The following is a 20234-nucleotide window of genomic DNA, read 5'->3' on the forward strand; positions in this document are numbered from 1 at the left end:
TTGGTGAACTTGTGATTTAGTTCTTCTGAAGCGCTTATCACAGTGAAATTAAGCATTTCAGTGAATCCTGCATCAAAATTTGAGTCAATTGGTCAAGTTGAGATTTTGGCCGTCTGAAAGTGCTTATCTCAGTGAAATAAGCATTTCAGTGAAACCTGCATCAAAAGTTGAGTCATTTAGTGAAGTCGAGATTTTGGTCTTCTGAAGTGATTATCACAGTGAAATAAGCGTTTCAATGAAACCAGCATGAAACATTGGATCATTTGCTGAAGTTCAGATTTCGTTCTTCTAACATGCTTATCTCAGTGAAATAACCGTTTCAATGAAAGCTGCATGAAACGTTGAGTAGTCTGGTGACGTTTAGAGTTTGATATGCTGAAGTGCTAATCTCACTGAAATAAGCATTTCAGGGAATACAGAATCAAAAGTTGAGTCAGTTGGTGATGTTGAGATTCTGGTCTTCTGAAGTGCTCATCTCAGTGAAATAAGCATTTCGGTGACACGAGCTTCAAGATTTGATTCACTTGATGAAGTTGAGATTTTGGTCTTCTGAAGTGCTTATCTCAGTGAAATAAGCATTTCAGTGACACGGGCATCAAAATTTGAGTTTATGGTGAAGTTGAGAGTTTTCTCTCCTGAACTGCTTATCTCACTGTAAATATGCATTTCAGGGAAAACAGAATCAAAAGTTGAGTCAGTTGGTGATGTTGAGATTCTGGTCTTTTGAAATGCTAATCTCAGTGAAATAAGCATTTCGGTGACACGAGCTTCAAGATTTGATTCACTTGATGAAGTTGAGATTTTGGTCTTCTGAAGTGCTTAACTAAGTGAAATAAGCATTTCTGTCATACCAGCATCAGAAGTTGTGTCGTTTGGTGAAGTTGAGATTTTGGTCTTCTGACGTACTTGTTTGACTGAAATAAGCATTTCAGTGACACGAGCATCAAAATTTGAATTATTTGTTGAAGTTGAGATTTTGGTCTTCTGAAGTGCTTATTCTCACTGAAATAAGCATCTCCATGAAACCAGCATGGAAGTTTGATTCAAATGGTGACTTTGAGATTTTTGTCTTCTGAAGTGCTTCTCTGACTGAAATAAGCGTTTCAGTGACACAGCGTCCAAAGTTGAGTCCTTTGCTGAAGTTGAGATTTTGGCCATCTGAAAATGCTTATCTCAGTGAAATAAGCATTTCAGTGACACGGGCATCAAAATTTGAGTTTATGGTGAAGTTGAGAGTTTTCTCTCCTGAACTGCTTATCTCACTGTAAATATGCATTTCAGTGAATCGAGCATCAAAAATTGAGTCATTTGTTGGAGTTCAGATTTTGGTCTTCTGAAGTGCTTATCTTAGCGAAATAAGCATTTCACAGACACGAGCATCAAAAGTAGTGTCGGTTAGTGAAGTTGAGATGATGGTCTTCTGAAGTGCTCATCTCACTGAAATACGCATTTCAGTGAAACCAGCATGAAAAAGTTTACTGATTTGTTGAAGAGGCTTATTTGCACTCTGAAATGATTGTCTCAGTGAAATAAGCATTTCAGTGAAACCAGCATGAAACTTGAGTCGTTTGGTGAACTTGTGATTTAGTTCTTCTGAAGCGCTTATCACAGTGAAATTAAGCATTTCAGTGAATCCTGCATCAAAATTTGAGTCAATTGGTCAAGTTGAGGTTTTGGCCGTCTGAAAGTGCTTATCTCAGTGAAATAAGCATTTCAGTGAAACCTGCATCAAAAGTTGAGTCATTTAGTGAAGTCGAGATTTTGGTCTTCTGAAGTGATTATCACAGTGAAATAAGCGTTTCAATGAAACCAGCATGAAACATTGGATCATTTGCTGAAGTTCAGATTTCGTTCTTCTAACATGCTTATCTCAGTGAAATAACCGTTTCAATGAAAGCTGCATGAAACGTTGAGTAGTCTGGTGACGTTTAGAGTTTGATATGCTGAAGTGCTAATCTCACTGAAATAAGCATTTCAGGGAATACAGAATCAAAAGTTGAGTCAGTTGGTGATGTTGAGATTCTGGTCTTCTGAAGTGCTCATCTCAGTGAAATAAGCATTTCGGTGACACGAGCTTCAAGATTTGATTCACTTGATGAAGTTGAGATTTTGGTCTTCTGAAGTGCTTATCTCAGTGAAATAAGCATTTCAGTGAAACCTGCATCAAACGTTGTGTCATTTAGTGAAGTCGAGATTTTGGTCTTCTGAAGTGATTATCACAGTGAAATAAGCGTTTCAATGAAACCAGCATGAAACATTGGGTCATTTGTTGAAGTTCAGATTTCGTTCTTCTAACATGCTTATCTCAGTGAAATAAGCGTTTCAATGAAACCTGCATGAAACGTTGAGTAGTCTGGTGACGTTTAGAGTTTGATATGCTGAAGTGCTTATCTCACTGAAATAAGCATTTCAGGGAATACAGAATCAAAAGTTGAGTCAGTTGGTGATGTTGAGATTCTGGTCTTCTGAAATGCTTATCTCTGTGAAATAAGCATTTCGGTGACACGAGCTTCAAGATTTGATTCACTTGATGAAGTTGAGATTTTGGTCTTCTGAAGTGCTTAACTAAGTGAAATAAGCATTTCTGTCATACCAGCATCAGAAGTTGTGTCGTCTGGTGAAGTTGAGATTTTGGTCTTCTGACGTACTTGTTTGACTGAAATAAGCATTTCAGTGACACGAGCATCAAAATTTGAATTATTTGTTGAAGTTGAGATTTTGGTCTTCTGAAGTGCTTATTCTCACTGAAATAAGCATCTCCATGAAACCAGCATGGAAGTTTGATTCAAATGGTGACTTTGAGATTTTTGTCTTCTGAAGTGCTTCTCTGACTGAAATAAGCGTTTTCAGTGACACAGCGTCCAAAGTTGAGCCCTTTGCTGAAGTTGAGATTTTGGCCATCTGAAAGTGCTTATCTCAGTGAAATAAGCATTTCAGTGACACGGGCATCAAAATTTGAGTTTATGGTGAAGTTGAGAGTTTTCTCTCCTGAACTGCTTATCTCACTGTAAATATGCATTTCAGTGAATCGAGCATCAAAAATTGAGTCATTTGTTGGAGTTCAGATTTTGGTCTTCTGAAGTGCTTATCTTAGCGAAATAAGCATTTCACAGACACGAGCATCAAAAGTAGTGTCGGTTAGTGAAGTTGAGATGATGGTCTTCTGAAGTGCTCATCTCACTGAAATACGCATTTCAGTGAAACCAGCATGAAAAAGTTTACTGATTTGGTGAAGAGGCTTATTTGCACTCTGAAATGATTGTCTCAGTGAAATAAGCATTTCAGTGAAACCAGCATGAAACTTGAGTCGTTTGGTGAACTTGTGATTTAGTTCTTCTGAAGCGCTTATCACAGTGAAATTAAGCATTTCAGTGAATCCTGCATCAAAATTTGAGTCAATTGGTCAAGTTGAGATTTTGGCCGTCTGAAAGTGCTTATCTCAGTGAAATAAGCATTTCAGTGAAACCTGCATCAAAAGTTGAGTCATTTAGTGAAGTCGAGATTTTGGTCTTCTGAAGTGATTATCACAGTGAAATAAGCGTTTCAATGAAACCAGCATGAAACATTGGATCATTTGCTGAAGTTCAGATTTCGTTCTTCTAACATGCTTATCTCAGTGAAATAACCGTTTCAATGAAAGCTGCATGAAACGTTGAGTAGTCTGGTGACGTTTAGAGTTTGATATGCTGAAGTGCTTATCTCACTGAAATAAGCATTTCAGGGAATACAGAATCAAAAGTTGAGTCAGTTGGTGATGTTGAGATTCTGGTCTTCTGAAGTGCTCATCTCAGTGAAATAAGCATTTCGGTGACACGAGCTTCAAGATTTGATTCACTTGATGAAGTTGAGATTTTGGTCTTCTGAAGTGCTTATCTCAGTGAAATAAGCATTTCAGTGAAACCTGCATCAAAAGTTGTGTCATTTAGTGAAGTCGAGATTTTGGTCTTCTGAAGTGATTATCACAGTGAAATAAGCGTTTCAATGAAACCAGCATGAAACATTGAGTCATTTTTTGAAGTTCAGATTTCGTTCTTCTAACATGCTTATCTCAGTGAAATAAGCGTTTCAATGAAACCTGCATGAAACGTTGAGTAGTCTGGTGACGTTTAGAGTTTGATATGCTGAAGTGCATATCTCACTGAAATAAGCATTTCAGGGAATCCAGAATCAAAACTTGAGTCAGTTGGTGATGTTGAGATTTTGGTTCTCTGAAGTGCACATCTCAGTGAAATAAGCATTTCAGAGACACGAGCATCAAAATTTGAATTATTTGTTGAAGTTGAGATTTTGGTCTTCTGAAGTGCTTATTCTCACTGAAATAAGCATCTCCATGAAACCAGCATGGAAGTTTGATTCAAATGGTGACTTTGAGATTTTTGTCTTCTGAAGTGCTTCTCTGACTCAAATAAGCGTTTCAGTGACACAGCGTCCAAAGTTGAGTCCTTTGCTGAAGTTGAGATTTTGGCCATCTGAAAATGCTTATCTCAGTGAAATAAGCATTTCAGTGACACGGGCATCAAAATTTGAATTATTTGTTGAAGTTGAGATTTTGGTCTTCTGAAGTGATTATCACAGTGAAAATAAGCGTTACAATAAAACGAGCATGAAACATTGGGTCATTTGATGAAGTTGAGATTTCGTTCTTCTAACATGCTTATCTCAGGGAAAAAAGGCGTTTCAATGAAACCTGCATGAAATGTTGAGTAGTCTCGTGACGTTTAGAGTTTGATATGCTGAAGTGCTTATCTCACTGAAATAAGCATTTCAGGGAATACAGAATCAAAAGTTGAGTCAGTTGGTGATGTTGAGATTCTGGTCTTCTGAAGTGATTATCACAGTGAAATAAGCGTTTCAATGAAACCAACATGAAACATTGGGTCATTTGTTGAAGTTCAGATTTCGTTCTTCTAACATGCTTATCTCAGTGAAATAAGCGTTTCAATGAAACCTGCATGAAATCTTGAGTAGTCTGGTGACGTTTAGAGTTTGTTATGCTGAAGTGCTTATATCACTGAAGTAAGCATTTCAGGGAATACAGAATCAAAAGTTGAGTCAGTTGGTGATGTTGAGATTCTGGTCTTCAGAAGTGCTTATCTCAGTGAAATAAGCATTTCGGTGACACGAGCTTCAAGATTTGATTCACTTGATGAAGTTGAGATTTTCGTCTTCTGAAGTGCTTAACTAAGTGAAATAAGCATTTATGTCAAACCAGCATCAGAAGTTGTGTCGTTTGGTGAAGTTGAGATTTTGGTCTTCTGACCTACTTGTTTGACTGAAATAAGCATTTCAGTGACACGAGCATCAAAATTTGAATTATTTGTTGAAGTTCAGATTTTGGTCTTCTGAAGTGCTTATTCTCACTGAAATAAGCATCTCCATGAAACCAGCATGGAAGTTTGATTCAAATGGTGACTTTGAGATTTTTGTCTTTTGAAGTGGTTCTCTGACTGAAATAAGCGTTTCAGTGACACAGCGTCCAAAGTTGAGTCCTTTGCTGAAGTTGAGATTTTGGCCATCTGAAAGTGCTTATCTCAGTGAAATAAGCATTTCAGTGAAACCTGCATCAAAAGTTGAGTCATTTAGTGAAGTCGAGATTTCGTTCTTCTGCCGTGCTTATCACAGTGAAATAAGCGTTTCAATGAAACCTGCATGAAACTTTGAGTAGTCTGGTGACGTTTAGAGTTTGATATGCTGAAGTGCATATCTCGCTGAAATAAGCATTTCAGGGAATCCAGAATCAAAACTTGAGTCAGTTGGTGATGTTGAGATTTTGGTTCTCTGAAGTGCACATCTCAGTGAAATGAGCATTTCAGTGAAACCAGCATGAAACTTGAGTCGTTTGGTGAACTTGTGATTTAGTTCTTCTGAAGCGCTTATCACAGTGAAATTAAGCATTTGAGTGAATCCTGCATCACAATTTGAGTCAATTGGTCAAGTTGAGATTTTGGCCGTCTGAAAGTGCTTATCTCAGTGAAATAAGCATTTCAGTGAAACCTGCATGAAAAGTTGGGTCATTTGTTGAAGTTCAGATTTCGTTCTTCTGAAGTGATTATCACAGTGAAATAAGCGTTTCAATGAAACCTGCATGAAATGTTGAGTAGTCTGGTGACGTTTAGAGTTTGATATGCTGAAGTGCTTATCTCACTGAAATAAGCATTTCAGGGAATACAGAATCAAAAGTTGAGTCACTTGGTGATGTTGAGATTCTGGTCTTCTGAAGTGCTTATCTCAGTGAAATAAGCATTTCGGTGACACGAGCTTCAAGATTTGATTCACTTGTTGAAGTTGAGATTTTGGTCTTCTGAAGTGCTTAACTAAGTGAAATAAGCATTTATGTCAAACCAGCATCAGAAGTTGTGTTTTTTGTTGAAGTTGAGATTTTGGTCTTCTGACCTACTTGTTTGACTGAAATAAGCATTTCAGTGACACGAGCATCAAAATTTGAATTATTTGTTGAAGTTGAGATTTTGGTCTTCTGAAGTGATTATCACAGTGAAAATAAGCGTTACAATAAAACGAGCATGAAACATTGGGTCATTTGATGAAGTTGAGATTTCGTTCTTCTAACATGCTTATCTCAGGGAAAAAAGGCGTTTCAATGAAACCTGCATGAAATGTTGAGTAGTCTGGTGACGTTTAGAGTTTGATATGCTGAACTGCTTATCTCACTGAAATAAGCATTTCAGGGAATACAGAATCAAAAGTTGAGTCAGTTGGTGATGTTGAGATTCTGGTCTTCTGAAGTGCTTATCTCAGTGAAATAAGCATTTCGGTGACACGAGCTTCAAGATTTGATTCACTTGATGAAGTTGAGATTTTGGTCTTCTGAAGTGCTTAACTAAGTGAAATAAGCATTTATGTCAAACCAGCATCAGAAGTTGTGTTTTTTGTTGAAGTTGAGATTTTGGTCTTCTGACCTACTTGTTTGACTGAAATAAGCATTTCAGTGACACGAGCATCAAAATTTGAATTATTTGTTGAAGTTGAGATTTTGGTCTTCTGAAGTCCTTATTCTCACTGAAATAAGCATCTCCATGAAACCAGCATGGAAGTTTGATGAAAATGGTGACTTTGAGATTTTTGTCTTCTGAAGTGCTTCTCTGACTGAAATAAGCATTTCAGTGACACAGCGTCCAAAGTTGAGTCCTTTGCTGAAGTTGAGATTTTGGCCATCTGAAAGTGCTTATGTCAGTGAAATAAGCATTTCAGTGAAACCTGCATCAAAAGTTGAGTCATTTAGTGAAGTCGAGATTTCGTTCTTCTGACGTCCTTATCACAGTGAAATAAGCGTTTCAATGAAACCTGCATGAAACTTTGAGTAGTCTGGTGACGTTTAGAGTTTGATATGCTGAAGTGCATATCTCACTGAAATCAGCATTTCAGGGAATCCAGAATCAAAACTTGAGTCAGTTGGTGATGTTGAGATTTTGGTTCTCTGAAGTGCACATCTCAGTGAAATGAGCATTTCAGTGAAACCAGCATGAAACTTGAGTCGTTTGGTGAACTTGTGATTTAGTTCTTCTGAAGCGCTTATCACAGTGAAATTAAGCATTTGAGTGAATCCTGCATCACAATTTGAGTCAATTGGTCAAGTTGAGATTTTGGCCGTCTGAAAGTGCTTATCTCAGTGAAATAAGCATTTCAGTGAAACCTGCATCAAAAGTTGAGTCATTTAGTGAAGTCGAGATTTTGGTCTTCTGAAGTGATTATCACAGTGAAATAAGCGTTTCAATGAAACCAACATGAAACATTGGGTCATTTGTTGAAGTTCAGATTTCGTTCTTCTAACATGCTTATCTCAGTGAAATAAGCGTTTCAATGAAACCTGCATGAAATCTTGAGTAGTCTGGTGACGTTTAGAGTTTGTTATGCTGAAGTGCTTATATCACTGAAGTAAGCATTTCAGGGAATACAGAATCAAAAGTTGAGTCAGTTGGTGATGTTGAGATTCTGGTCTTCAGAAGTGCTTATCTCAGTGAAATAAGCATTTCGGTGACACGAGCTTCAAGATTTGATTCACTTGATGAAGTTGAGATTTTCGTCTTCTGAAGTGCTTAACTAAGTGAAATAAGCATTTATGTCAAACCAGCATCAGAAGTTGTGTCGTTTGGTGAAGTTGAGATTTTGGTCTTCTGACCTACTTGTTTGACTGAAATAAGCATTTCAGTGACACGAGCATCAAAATTTGAATTATTTGTTGAAGTTGAGATTTTGGTCTTCTGAAGTGCTTATTCTCACTGAAATAAGCATCTCCATGAAACCAGCATGGAAGTTTGATTCAAATGGTGACTTTGAGATTTTTGTCTTTTGAAGTGCTTCTCTGCCTGAAATAAGCGTTTCAGTGACACAGCGTCCAAAGTTGAGTCCTTTGCTGAAGTTGAGATTTTGGCCATCTGAAAGTGCTTATCTCAGTGAAATAAGCATTTCAGTGAAACCTGCATCAAAAGTTGAGTCATTTAGTGAAGTCGAGATTTCGTTCTTCTGCCGTGCTTATCACAGTGAAATAAGCGTTTCAATGAAACCTGCATGAAACATTGGATCATTTGCTGAAGTTCAGATTTCGTTCTTCTAACATGCTTATCTCAGTGAAATAACCGTTTCAATGAAAGCTGCATGAAACGTTGAGTAGTCTGGTGACGTTTAGAGTTTGATATGCTGAAGTGCTTATCTCACTGAAATAAGCATTTCAGGGAATACAGAATCAAAAGTTGAGTCAGTTGGTGATGTTGAGATTCTGGTCTTCTGAAGTGCTCATCTCAGTGAAATAAGCATTTCGGTGACACGAGCTTCAAGATTTGATTCACTTGATGAAGTTGAGATTTTGGTCTTCTGAAGTGCTTATCTCAGTGAAATAAGCATTTCAGTGAAACCTGCATCAAAAGTTGTGTCATTTAGTGAAGTCGAGATTTTGGTCTTCTGAAGTGATTATCACAGTGAAATAAGCGTTTCAATGAAACCAGCATGAAACATTGAGTCATTTTTTGAAGTTCAGATTTCGTTCTTCTAACATGCTTATCTCAGTGAAATAAGCGTTTCAATGAAACCTGCATGAAACGTTGAGTAGTCTGGTGACGTTTAGAGTTTGATATGCTGAAGTGCATATCTCACTGAAATAAGCATTTCAGGGAATCCAGAATCAAAACTTGAGTCAGTTGGTGATGTTGAGATTTTGGTTCTCTGAAGTGCACATCTCAGTGAAATAAGCATTTCAGAGACACGAGCATCAAAATTTGAATTATTTGTTGAAGTTGAGATTTTGGTCTTCTGAAGTGCTTATTCTCACTGAAATAAGCATCTCCATGAAACCAGCATGGAAGTTTGATTCAAATGGTGACTTTGAGATTTTTGTCTTCTGAAGTGCTTCTCTGACTCAAATAAGCGTTTCAGTGACACAGCGTCCAAAGTTGAGTCCTTTGCTGAAGTTGAGATTTTGGCCATCTGAAAATGCTTATCTCAGTGAAATAAGCATTTCAGTGACACGGGCATCAAAATTTGAATTATTTGTTGAAGTTGAGATTTTGGTCTTCTGAAGTGATTATCACAGTGAAAATAAGCGTTACAATAAAACGAGCATGAAACATTGGGTCATTTGATGAAGTTGAGATTTCGTTCTTCTAACATGCTTATCTCAGGGAAAAAAGGCGTTTCAATGAAACCTGCATGAAATGTTGAGTAGTCTCGTGACGTTTAGAGTTTGATATGCTGAAGTGCTTATCTCACTGAAATAAGCATTTCAGGGAATACAGAATCAAAAGTTGAGTCAGTTGGTGATGTTGAGATTCTGGTCTTCTGAAGTGATTATCACAGTGAAATAAGCGTTTCAATGAAACCAACATGAAACATTGGGTCATTTGTTGAAGTTCAGATTTCGTTCTTCTAACATGCTTATCTCAGTGAAATAAGCGTTTCAATGAAACCTGCATGAAATCTTGAGTAGTCTGGTGACGTTTAGAGTTTGTTATGCTGAAGTGCTTATATCACTGAAGTAAGCATTTCAGGGAATACAGAATCAAAAGTTGAGTCAGTTGGTGATGTTGAGATTCTGGTCTTCAGAAGTGCTTATCTCAGTGAAATAAGCATTTCGGTGACACGAGCTTCAAGATTTGATTCACTTGATGAAGTTGAGATTTTCGTCTTCTGAAGTGCTTAACTAAGTGAAATAAGCATTTATGTCAAACCAGCATCAGAAGTTGTGTCGTTTGGTGAAGTTGAGATTTTGGTCTTCTGACCTACTTGTTTGACTGAAATAAGCATTTCAGTGACACGAGCATCAAAATTTGAATTATTTGTTGAAGTTCAGATTTTGGTCTTCTGAAGTGCTTATTCTCACTGAAATAAGCATCTCCATGAAACCAGCATGGAAGTTTGATTCAAATGGTGACTTTGAGATTTTTGTCTTTTGAAGTGGTTCTCTGACTGAAATAAGCGTTTCAGTGACACAGCGTCCAAAGTTGAGTCCTTTGCTGAAGTTGAGATTTTGGCCATCTGAAAGTGCTTATCTCAGTGAAATAAGCATTTCAGTGAAACCTGCATCAAAAGTTGAGTCATTTAGTGAAGTCGAGATTTCGTTCTTCTGCCGTGCTTATCACAGTGAAATAAGCGTTTCAATGAAACCTGCATGAAACTTTGAGTAGTCTGGTGACGTTTAGAGTTTGATATGCTGAAGTGCATATCTCGCTGAAATAAGCATTTCAGGGAATCCAGAATCAAAACTTGAGTCAGTTGGTGATGTTGAGATTTTGGTTCTCTGAAGTGCACATCTCAGTGAAATGAGCATTTCAGTGAAACCAGCATGAAACTTGAGTCGTTTGGTGAACTTGTGATTTAGTTCTTCTGAAGCGCTTATCACAGTGAAATTAAGCATTTGAGTGAATCCTGCATCACAATTTGAGTCAATTGGTCAAGTTGAGATTTTGGCCGTCTGAAAGTGCTTATCTCAGTGAAATAAGCATTTCAGTGAAACCTGCATGAAAAGTTGGGTCATTTGTTGAAGTTCAGATTTCGTTCTTCTGAAGTGATTATCACAGTGAAATAAGCGTTTCAATGAAACCTGCATGAAATGTTGAGTAGTCTGGTGACGTTTAGAGTTTGATATGCTGAAGTGCTTATCTCACTGAAATAAGCATTTCAGGGAATACAGAATCAAAAGTTGAGTCACTTGGTGATGTTGAGATTCTGGTCTTCTGAAGTGCTTATCTCAGTGAAATAAGCATTTCGGTGACACGAGCTTCAAGATTTGATTCACTTGTTGAAGTTGAGATTTTGGTCTTCTGAAGTGCTTAACTAAGTGAAATAAGCATTTATGTCAAACCAGCATCAGAAGTTGTGTTTTTTGTTGAAGTTGAGATTTTGGTCTTCTGACCTACTTGTTTGACTGAAATAAGCATTTCAGTGACACGAGCATCAAAATTTGAATTATTTGTTGAAGTTGAGATTTTGGTCTTCTGAAGTGATTATCACAGTGAAAATAAGCGTTACAATAAAACGAGCATGAAACATTGGGTCATTTGATGAAGTTGAGATTTCGTTCTTCTAACATGCTTATCTCAGGGAAAAAAGGCGTTTCAATGAAACCTGCATGAAATGTTGAGTAGTCTGGTGACGTTTAGAGTTTGATATGCTGAACTGCTTATCTCACTGAAATAAGCATTTCAGGGAATACAGAATCAAAAGTTGAGTCAGTTGGTGATGTTGAGATTCTGGTCTTCTGAAGTGCTTATCTCAGTGAAATAAGCATTTCGGTGACACGAGCTTCAAGATTTGATTCACTTGATGAAGTTGAGATTTTGGTCTTCTGAAGTGCTTAACTAAGTGAAATAAGCATTTATGTCAAACCAGCATCAGAAGTTGTGTTTTTTGTTGAAGTTGAGATTTTGGTCTTCTGACCTACTTGTTTGACTGAAATAAGCATTTCAGTGACACGAGCATCAAAATTTGAATTATTTGTTGAAGTTGAGATTTTGGTCTTCTGAAGTCCTTATTCTCACTGAAATAAGCATCTCCATGAAACCAGCATGGAAGTTTGATGAAAATGGTGACTTTGAGATTTTTGTCTTCTGAAGTGCTTCTCTGACTGAAATAAGCATTTCAGTGACACAGCGTCCAAAGTTGAGTCCTTTGCTGAAGTTGAGATTTTGGCCATCTGAAAGTGCTTATGTCAGTGAAATAAGCATTTCAGTGAAACCTGCATCAAAAGTTGAGTCATTTAGTGAAGTCGAGATTTCGTTCTTCTGACGTCCTTATCACAGTGAAATAAGCGTTTCAATGAAACCTGCATGAAACTTTGAGTAGTCTGGTGACGTTTAGAGTTTGATATGCTGAAGTGCATATCTCACTGAAATCAGCATTTCAGGGAATCCAGAATCAAAACTTGAGTCAGTTGGTGATGTTGAGATTTTGGTTCTCTGAAGTGCACATCTCAGTGAAATGAGCATTTCAGTGAAACCAGCATGAAACTTGAGTCGTTTGGTGAACTTGTGATTTAGTTCTTCTGAAGCGCTTATCACAGTGAAATTAAGCATTTGAGTGAATCCTGCATCACAATTTGAGTCAATTGGTCAAGTTGAGATTTTGGCCGTCTGAAAGTGCTTATCTCAGTGAAATAAGCATTTCAGTGAAACCTGCATCAAAAGTTGAGTCATTTAGTGAAGTCGAGATTTTGGTCTTCTGAAGTGATTATCACAGTGAAATAAGCGTTTCAATGAAACCAACATGAAACATTGGGTCATTTGTTGAAGTTCAGATTTCGTTCTTCTAACATGCTTATCTCAGTGAAATAAGCGTTTCAATGAAACCTGCATGAAATCTTGAGTAGTCTGGTGACGTTTAGAGTTTGTTATGCTGAAGTGCTTATATCACTGAAGTAAGCATTTCAGGGAATACAGAATCAAAAGTTGAGTCAGTTGGTGATGTTGAGATTCTGGTCTTCAGAAGTGCTTATCTCAGTGAAATAAGCATTTCGGTGACACGAGCTTCAAGATTTGATTCACTTGATGAAGTTGAGATTTTCGTCTTCTGAAGTGCTTAACTAAGTGAAATAAGCATTTATGTCAAACCAGCATCAGAAGTTGTGTCGTTTGGTGAAGTTGAGATTTTGGTCTTCTGACCTACTTGTTTGACTGAAATAAGCATTTCAGTGACACGAGCATCAAAATTTGAATTATTTGTTGAAGTTGAGATTTTGGTCTTCTGAAGTGCTTATTCTCACTGAAATAAGCATCTCCATGAAACCAGCATGGAAGTTTGATTCAAATGGTGACTTTGAGATTTTTGTCTTTTGAAGTGCTTCTCTGCCTGAAATAAGCGTTTCAGTGACACAGCGTCCAAAGTTGAGTCCTTTGCTGAAGTTGAGATTTTGGCCATCTGAAAGTGCTTATCTCAGTGAAATAAGCATTTCAGTGAAACCTGCATCAAAAGTTGAGTCATTTAGTGAAGTCGAGATTTCGTTCTTCTGCCGTGCTTATCACAGTGAAATAAGCGTTTCAATGAAACCTGCATGAAACTTTGAGTAGTCTGGTGACGTTTAGAGTTTGATATGCTGAAGTGCATATCTCGCTGAAATAAGCATTTCAGGGAATCCAGAATCAAAACTTGAGTCAGTTGGTGATGTTGAGATTTTGGTTCTCTGAAGTGCACATCTCAGTGAAATGAGCATTTCAGTGAAACCAGCATGAAACTTGAGTCGTTTGGTGAACTTGTGATTTAGTTCTTCTGAAGCGCTTATCACAGTGAAATTAAGCATTTGAGTGAATCCTGCATCACAATTTGAGTCAATTGGTCAAGTTGAGATTTTGGCCGTCTGAAAGTGCTTATCTCAGTGAAATAAGCATTTCAGTGAAACCTGCATGAAAAGTTGGGTCATTTGTTGAAGTTCAGATTTCGTTCTTCTGAAGTGATTATCACAGTGAAATAAGCGTTTCAATGAAACCTGCATGAAATGTTGAGTAGTCTGGTGACGTTTAGAGTTTGATATGCTGAAGTGCTTATCTCACTGAAATAAGCATTTCAGGGAATACAGAATCAAAAGTTGAGTCACTTGGTGATGTTGAGATTCTGGTCTTCTGAAGTGCTTATCTCAGTGAAATAAGCATTTCGGTGACACGAGCTTCAAGATTTGATTCACTTGTTGAAGTTGAGATTTTGGTCTTCTGAAGTGCTTAACTAAGTGAAATAAGCATTTATGTCAAACCAGCATCAGAAGTTGTGTTTTTTGTTGAAGTTGAGATTTTGGTCTTCTGACCTACTTGTTTGACTGAAATAAGCATTTCAGTGACACGAGCATCAAAATTTGAATTATTTGTTGAAGTTGAGATTTTGGTCTTCTGAAGTGATTATCACAGTGAAAATAAGCGTTACAATAAAACGAGCATGAAACATTGGGTCATTTGATGAAGTTGAGATTTCGTTCTTCTAACATGCTTATCTCAGGGAAAAAAGGCGTTTCAATGAAACCTGCATGAAATGTTGAGTAGTCTGGTGACGTTTAGAGTTTGATATGCTGAAGTGCTTATCTCACTGAAATAAGCATTTCAGGGAATACAGAATCAAAAGTTGAGTCAGTTGGTGATGTTGAGATTCTGGTCTTCTGAAGTGCTTATCTCAGTGAAATAAGCATTTCGGTGACACGAGCTTCAAGATTTGATTCACTTGATGAAGTTGAGATTTTGGTCTTCTGAAGTGCTTAACTAAGTGAAATAAGCATTTATGTCAAACCAGCATCAGAAGTTGTGTTTTTTGTTGAAGTTGAGATTTTGGTCTTCTGACCTACTTGTTTGACTGAAATAAGCATTTCAGTGACACGAGCATCAAAATTTGAATTATTTGTTGAAGTTGAGATTTTGGTCTTCTGAAGTGCTTATTCTCACTGAAATAAGCATCTCCATGAAACCAGCATGGAAGTTTGATTCAAATGGTGACTTTGAGATTTTTGTCTTCTGAAGTGCTTCTCTGACTGAAATAAGCGTTTCAGTGACACAGCGTCCAAAGTTGAGTCCTTTGCTGAAGTTGAGATTTTGGCCATCTGAAAGTGCTTATCTCAGTGAAATAAGCATTTCAGTGAAACCTGCATCAAAAGTTGAGTCATTTAGTGAAGTCGAGATTTCGTTCTCTGACGTGCTTATCACAGTGAAATAAGCGTTTCAATGAAACCTGCATGAAACTTTGAGTAGTCTGGTGACGTTTAGAGTTTGATATGCTGAAGTGCATATCTCGCTGAAATAAGCATTTCAGGGAATCCAGAATCAAAACTTGAGTCAGTTGGTGATGTTGAGATTTTGGTTCTCTGAAGTGCACATCTCAGTGAAATGAGCATTTCAGTGAAACCAGCATGAAACTTTAGTCGTTTGGTGAACTTGTGATTTAGTTCTTCTGAAGCGCTTATCACAGTGAAATTAAGCATTTGAGTGAATCCTGCATCACAATTTGAGTCAATTGGTCAAGTTGAGATTTTGGCCGTCTGAAAGTGCTTATCTCAGTGAAATAAGCATTTCAGTGAAACCTGCATCAAAAGTTGAGTCATTTAGTGAAGTCGAGATTTTGGTCTTCTGAAGTGATTATCACAGTGAAATAAGCGTTTCAATGAAACCAACATGAAACATTGGGTCATTTGTTGAAGTTCAGATTTCGTTCTTCTAACATGTTTATCTCAGTGAAATAAGCGTTTCAATGAAACCTGCATGAAATGTTGAGTAGTCTGGTGACGTTTAGAGTTTGATATGCTGAAGTGCTTATCTCACTGAAATAAGCATTTCAGGGAATACAGAATCAAAAGTTGAGTCACTTGGTGATGTTGAGATTCTGGTCTTCAGAAGTGCTTATCTCAGTGAAATAAGCATTTCGGTGACACGAACTTCAAGATTTGATTCACTTGTTGAAGTTGAGATTTTGGTCTTCTGAAGTGCTTAACTAAGTGAAATAAGCATTTATGTCAAACCAGCATCAGAAGTTGTGTTTTTTGTTGAAGTTGAGATTTTGGTCTTCTGACCTACTTGTTTGACTGAAATAAGCATTTCAGTGACACGAGCATCAAAATTTGAATTATTTGTTGAAGTTGAGATTTTGGTCTTCTGAAGTGATTATCACAGTGAAAATAAGCGTTACAATAAAACCAGCATGAAACATTGGGTCATTTGATGAAGTTGAGATTTCGTTCTTCTAACATGCTTATCTCAGGGAAAAAAGGCGTTTCAATGAAACCTGCATGAAATGTTGAGTAGTCTGGTGACGTTTAGAGTTTGATATGCTGAAGTGCTTATCTCACTGAAATAAGCATTTCAGGGAATACAGAATCAAAAGTTGAGTCAGTTGGTGATGTTGAGATTCTGGTCTTCTGAAGTGCTTATCTCAGTGAAATAAGCATTTCGGTGACACGAGCTTCAAGATTTGATTCACTTGATGAAGTTGAGATTTTGGTCTTCTGAAGTGCTTAACGAAGTGAAATAAGCATTTATGTCAAACCAGCATCAGAAGTTGTGTTTTTTGTTGAAGTTGAGATTTTGGTCTTCTGACCTACTTGTTTGACTGAAATAAGCATTTCAGTGACACGAGCATCAAAATTTGAATTATTTGTTGAAGTTGAGATTTTGGTCTTCTGAAGTGATTATCACAGTGAAAATAAGCGTTACAATAAAACGAGCATGAAACATTGGGTCATTTGATGAAGTTGAGATTTCGTTCTTCTAACATGCTTATCTCAGGGAAAAAAGGCGTTTCAATGAAACCTGCATGAAATGTTGAGTAGTCTGGTGACGTTTAGAGTTTGATATGCTGAAGTGCTTATCTCACTGAAATAAGCATTTCAGGGAATACAGAATCAAAAGTTGAGTCAGTTGGTGATGTTGAGATTCTGGTCTTCTGAAGTGCTTATCTCAGTGAAATAAGCATTTCGGTGACACGAGCTTCAAGATTTGATTCACTTGATGAAGTTGAGATTTTGGTCTTCTGAAGTGCTTAACTAAGTGAAATAAGCATTTATGTCAAACCAGCATCAGAAGTTGTGTTTTTTGTTGAAGTTGAGATTTTGGTCTTCTGACCTACTTGTTTGACTGAAATAAGCATTTCAGTGACACGAGCATCAAAATTTGAATTATTTGTTGAAGTTGAGATTTTGGTCTTCTGAAGTCCTTATTCTCACTGAAATAAGCATCTCCATGAAACCAGCATGGAAGTTTGATGAAAATGGTGACTTTGAGATTTTTGTCTTCTGAAGTGCTTCTCTGACTGAAATAAGCATTTCAGTGACACAGCGTCCAAAGTTGAGTCCTTTGCTGAAGTTGAGATTTTGGCCATCTGAAAGTGCTTATGTCAGTGAAATAAGCATTTCAGTGAAACCTTCATCAAAAGTTGAGTCATTTAGTGAAGTCGAGATTTCGTTCTTCTGACGTGCTTATCACAGTGAAATAAGCGTTTCAATGAAACCTGCATGAAACTTTGAGTAGTCTGGTGACGTTTAGAGTTTGATATGCTGAAGTGCATATCTCACTGAAATCAGCATTTCAGGGAATCCAGAATCAAAACTTGAGTCAGTTGGTGATGTTGAGATTTTGGTTCTCTGAAGTGCACATCTCAGTGAAATGAGCATTTCAGTGAAACCAGCATGAAACTTGAGTCGTTTGGTGAGCTTGTGATTTAGTTCTTCTGAAGCGCTTATCACAGTGAAATTAAGCATTTGAGTGAATCCTGCATCACAATTTGAGTCAATTGGTCAAGTTGAGATTTTGGCCGTCTGAAAGTGCTTATCTCAGTGAAATAAGCATTTCAGTGAAACCTGCATCAAAAGTTGAGTCATTTAGTGAAGTCGAGATTTTGGTCTTCTGAAGTGATTATCACAGTGAAATAAGCGTTTCAATGAAACCAACATGAAACATTGGGTCATTTGTTGAAGTTCAGATTTCGTTCTTCTAACATGCTTATCTCAGTGAAATAAGCGTTTCAATGAAACCTGCATGAAATCTTGAGTAGTCTGGTGACGTTTAGAGTTTGTTATGCTGAAGTGCTTATATCACTGAAGTAAGCATTTCAGGGAATACAGAATCAAAAGTTGAGTCAGTTGGTGATGTTGAGATTCTGGTCTTCAGAAGTGCTTATCTCAGTGAAATAAGCATTTCGGTGACACGAGCTTCAAGATTTGATTCACTTGATGAAGTTGAGATTTTCGTCTTCTGAAGTGCTTAACTAAGTGAAATAAGCATTTATGTCAAACCAGCATCAGAAGTTGTGTCGTTTGGTGAAGTTGAGATTTTGGTCTTCTGACCTACTTGTTTGACTGAAATAAGCATTTCAGTGACACGAGCATCAAAATTTGAATTATTTGTTGAAGTTGAGATTTTGGTCTTCTGAAGTGCTTATTCTCACTGAAATAAGCATCTCCATGAAACCAGCATGGAAGTTTGATTCAAATGGTGACTTTGAGATTTTTGTCTTTTGAAGTGGTTCTCTGACTGAAATAAGCGTTTCAGTGACACAGCGTCCAAAGTTGAGTCCTTTGCTGAAGTTGAGATTTTGGCCATCTGAAAGTGCTTATCTCAGTGAAATAAGCATTTCAGTGAAACCTGCATTAAAAGTTGAGTCATTTAGTGAAGTCGAGATTTCGTTCTTCTGCCGTGCTTATCACAGTGAAATAAGCGTTTCAATGAAACCTGCATGAAACTTTGAGTAGTCTGGTGACGTTTAGAGTTTGATATGCTGAAGTGCATATCTCGCTGAAATAAGCATTTCAGGGAATCCAGAATCAAAACTTGAGTCAGTTGGTGATGTTGAGATTTTGGTTCTCTGAAGTGCACATCTCAGTGAAATGAGCATTTCAGTGAAACCAGCATGAAACTTGAGTCGTTTGGTGAACTTGTGATTTAGTTCTTCTGAAGCGCTTATCACAGTGAAATTAAGCATTTGAGTGAATCCTGCATCACAATTTGAGTCAATTGGTCAAGTTGAGATTTTGGCCGTCTGAAAGTGCTTATCTCAGTGAAATAAGCATTTCAGTGAAACCTGCATGAAAAGTTGGGTCATTTGTTGAAGTTCAGATTTCGTTCTTCTGAAGTGATTATCACAGTGAAATAAGCGTTTCAATGAAACCTGCATGAAATGTTGAGTAGTCTGGTGACGTTTAGAGTTTGATATGCTGAAGTGCTTATCTCACTGAAATAAGCATTTCAGGGAATACAGAATCAAAAGTTGAGTCACTTGGTGATGTTGAGATTCTGGTCTTCTGAAGTGCTTATCTCAGTGAAATAAGCATTTCGGTGACACGAGCTTCAAGATTTGATTCACTTGTTGAAGTTGAGATTTTGGTCTTCTGAAGTGCTTAACTAAGTGAAATAAGCATTTATGTCAAACCAGCATCAGAAGTTGTGTTTTTTGTTGAAGTTGAGATTTTGGTCTTCTGACCTACTTGTTTGACTGAAATAAGCATTTCAGTGACACGAGCATCAAAATTTGAATTATTTGTTGAAGTTGAGATTTTGGTCTTCTGAAGTGATTATCACAGTGAAAATAAGCGTTACAATAAAACGAGCATGAAACATTGGGTCATTTGATGAAGTTGAGATTTCGTTCTTCTAACATGCTTATCTCAGGGAAAAAAGGCGTTTCAATGAAACCTGCATGAAATGTTGAGTAGTCTGGTGACGTTTAGAGTTTGATATGCTGAAGTGCTTATCTCACTGAAATAAGCATTTCAGGGAATACAGAATCAAAAGTTGAGTCAGTTGGTGATGTTGAGATTCTGGTCTTCTGAAGTGCTTATCTCAGTGAAATAAGCATTTCGGTGACACGAGCTTCAAGATTTGATTCACTTGATGAAGTTGAGATTTTCGTCTTCTGAAGTGCTTAACTAAGTGAAATAAGCATTTATGTCAAACCAGCATCAGAAGTTGTGTTTTTTGTTGAAGTTGAGATTTTGGTCTTCTGACCTACTTGTTTGACTGAAATAAGCATTTCAGTGACACGAGCATCAAAATTTGAATTATTTGTTGAAGTTGAGATTTTGGTCTTCTGAAGTCCTTATTCTCACTGAAATAAGCATCTCCATGAAACCAGCATGGAAGTTTGATGAAAATGGTGACTTTGAGATTTTTGTCTTCTGAAGTGCTTCTCTGACTGAAATAAGCATTTCAGTGACACAGCGTCCAAAGTTGAGTCCTTTGCTGAAGTTGAGATTTTGGCCATCTGAAAGTGCTTATGTCAGTGAAATAAGCATTTCAGTGAAACCTGCATCAAAAGTTGAGTCATTTAGTGAA

This window comes from Stegostoma tigrinum, chromosome 13, assembly GCF_030684315.1.
Source record: "Stegostoma tigrinum isolate sSteTig4 chromosome 13, sSteTig4.hap1, whole genome shotgun sequence".
Classification (NCBI taxonomy): Eukaryota; Metazoa; Chordata; class Chondrichthyes; order Orectolobiformes; family Stegostomatidae; genus Stegostoma; species Stegostoma tigrinum.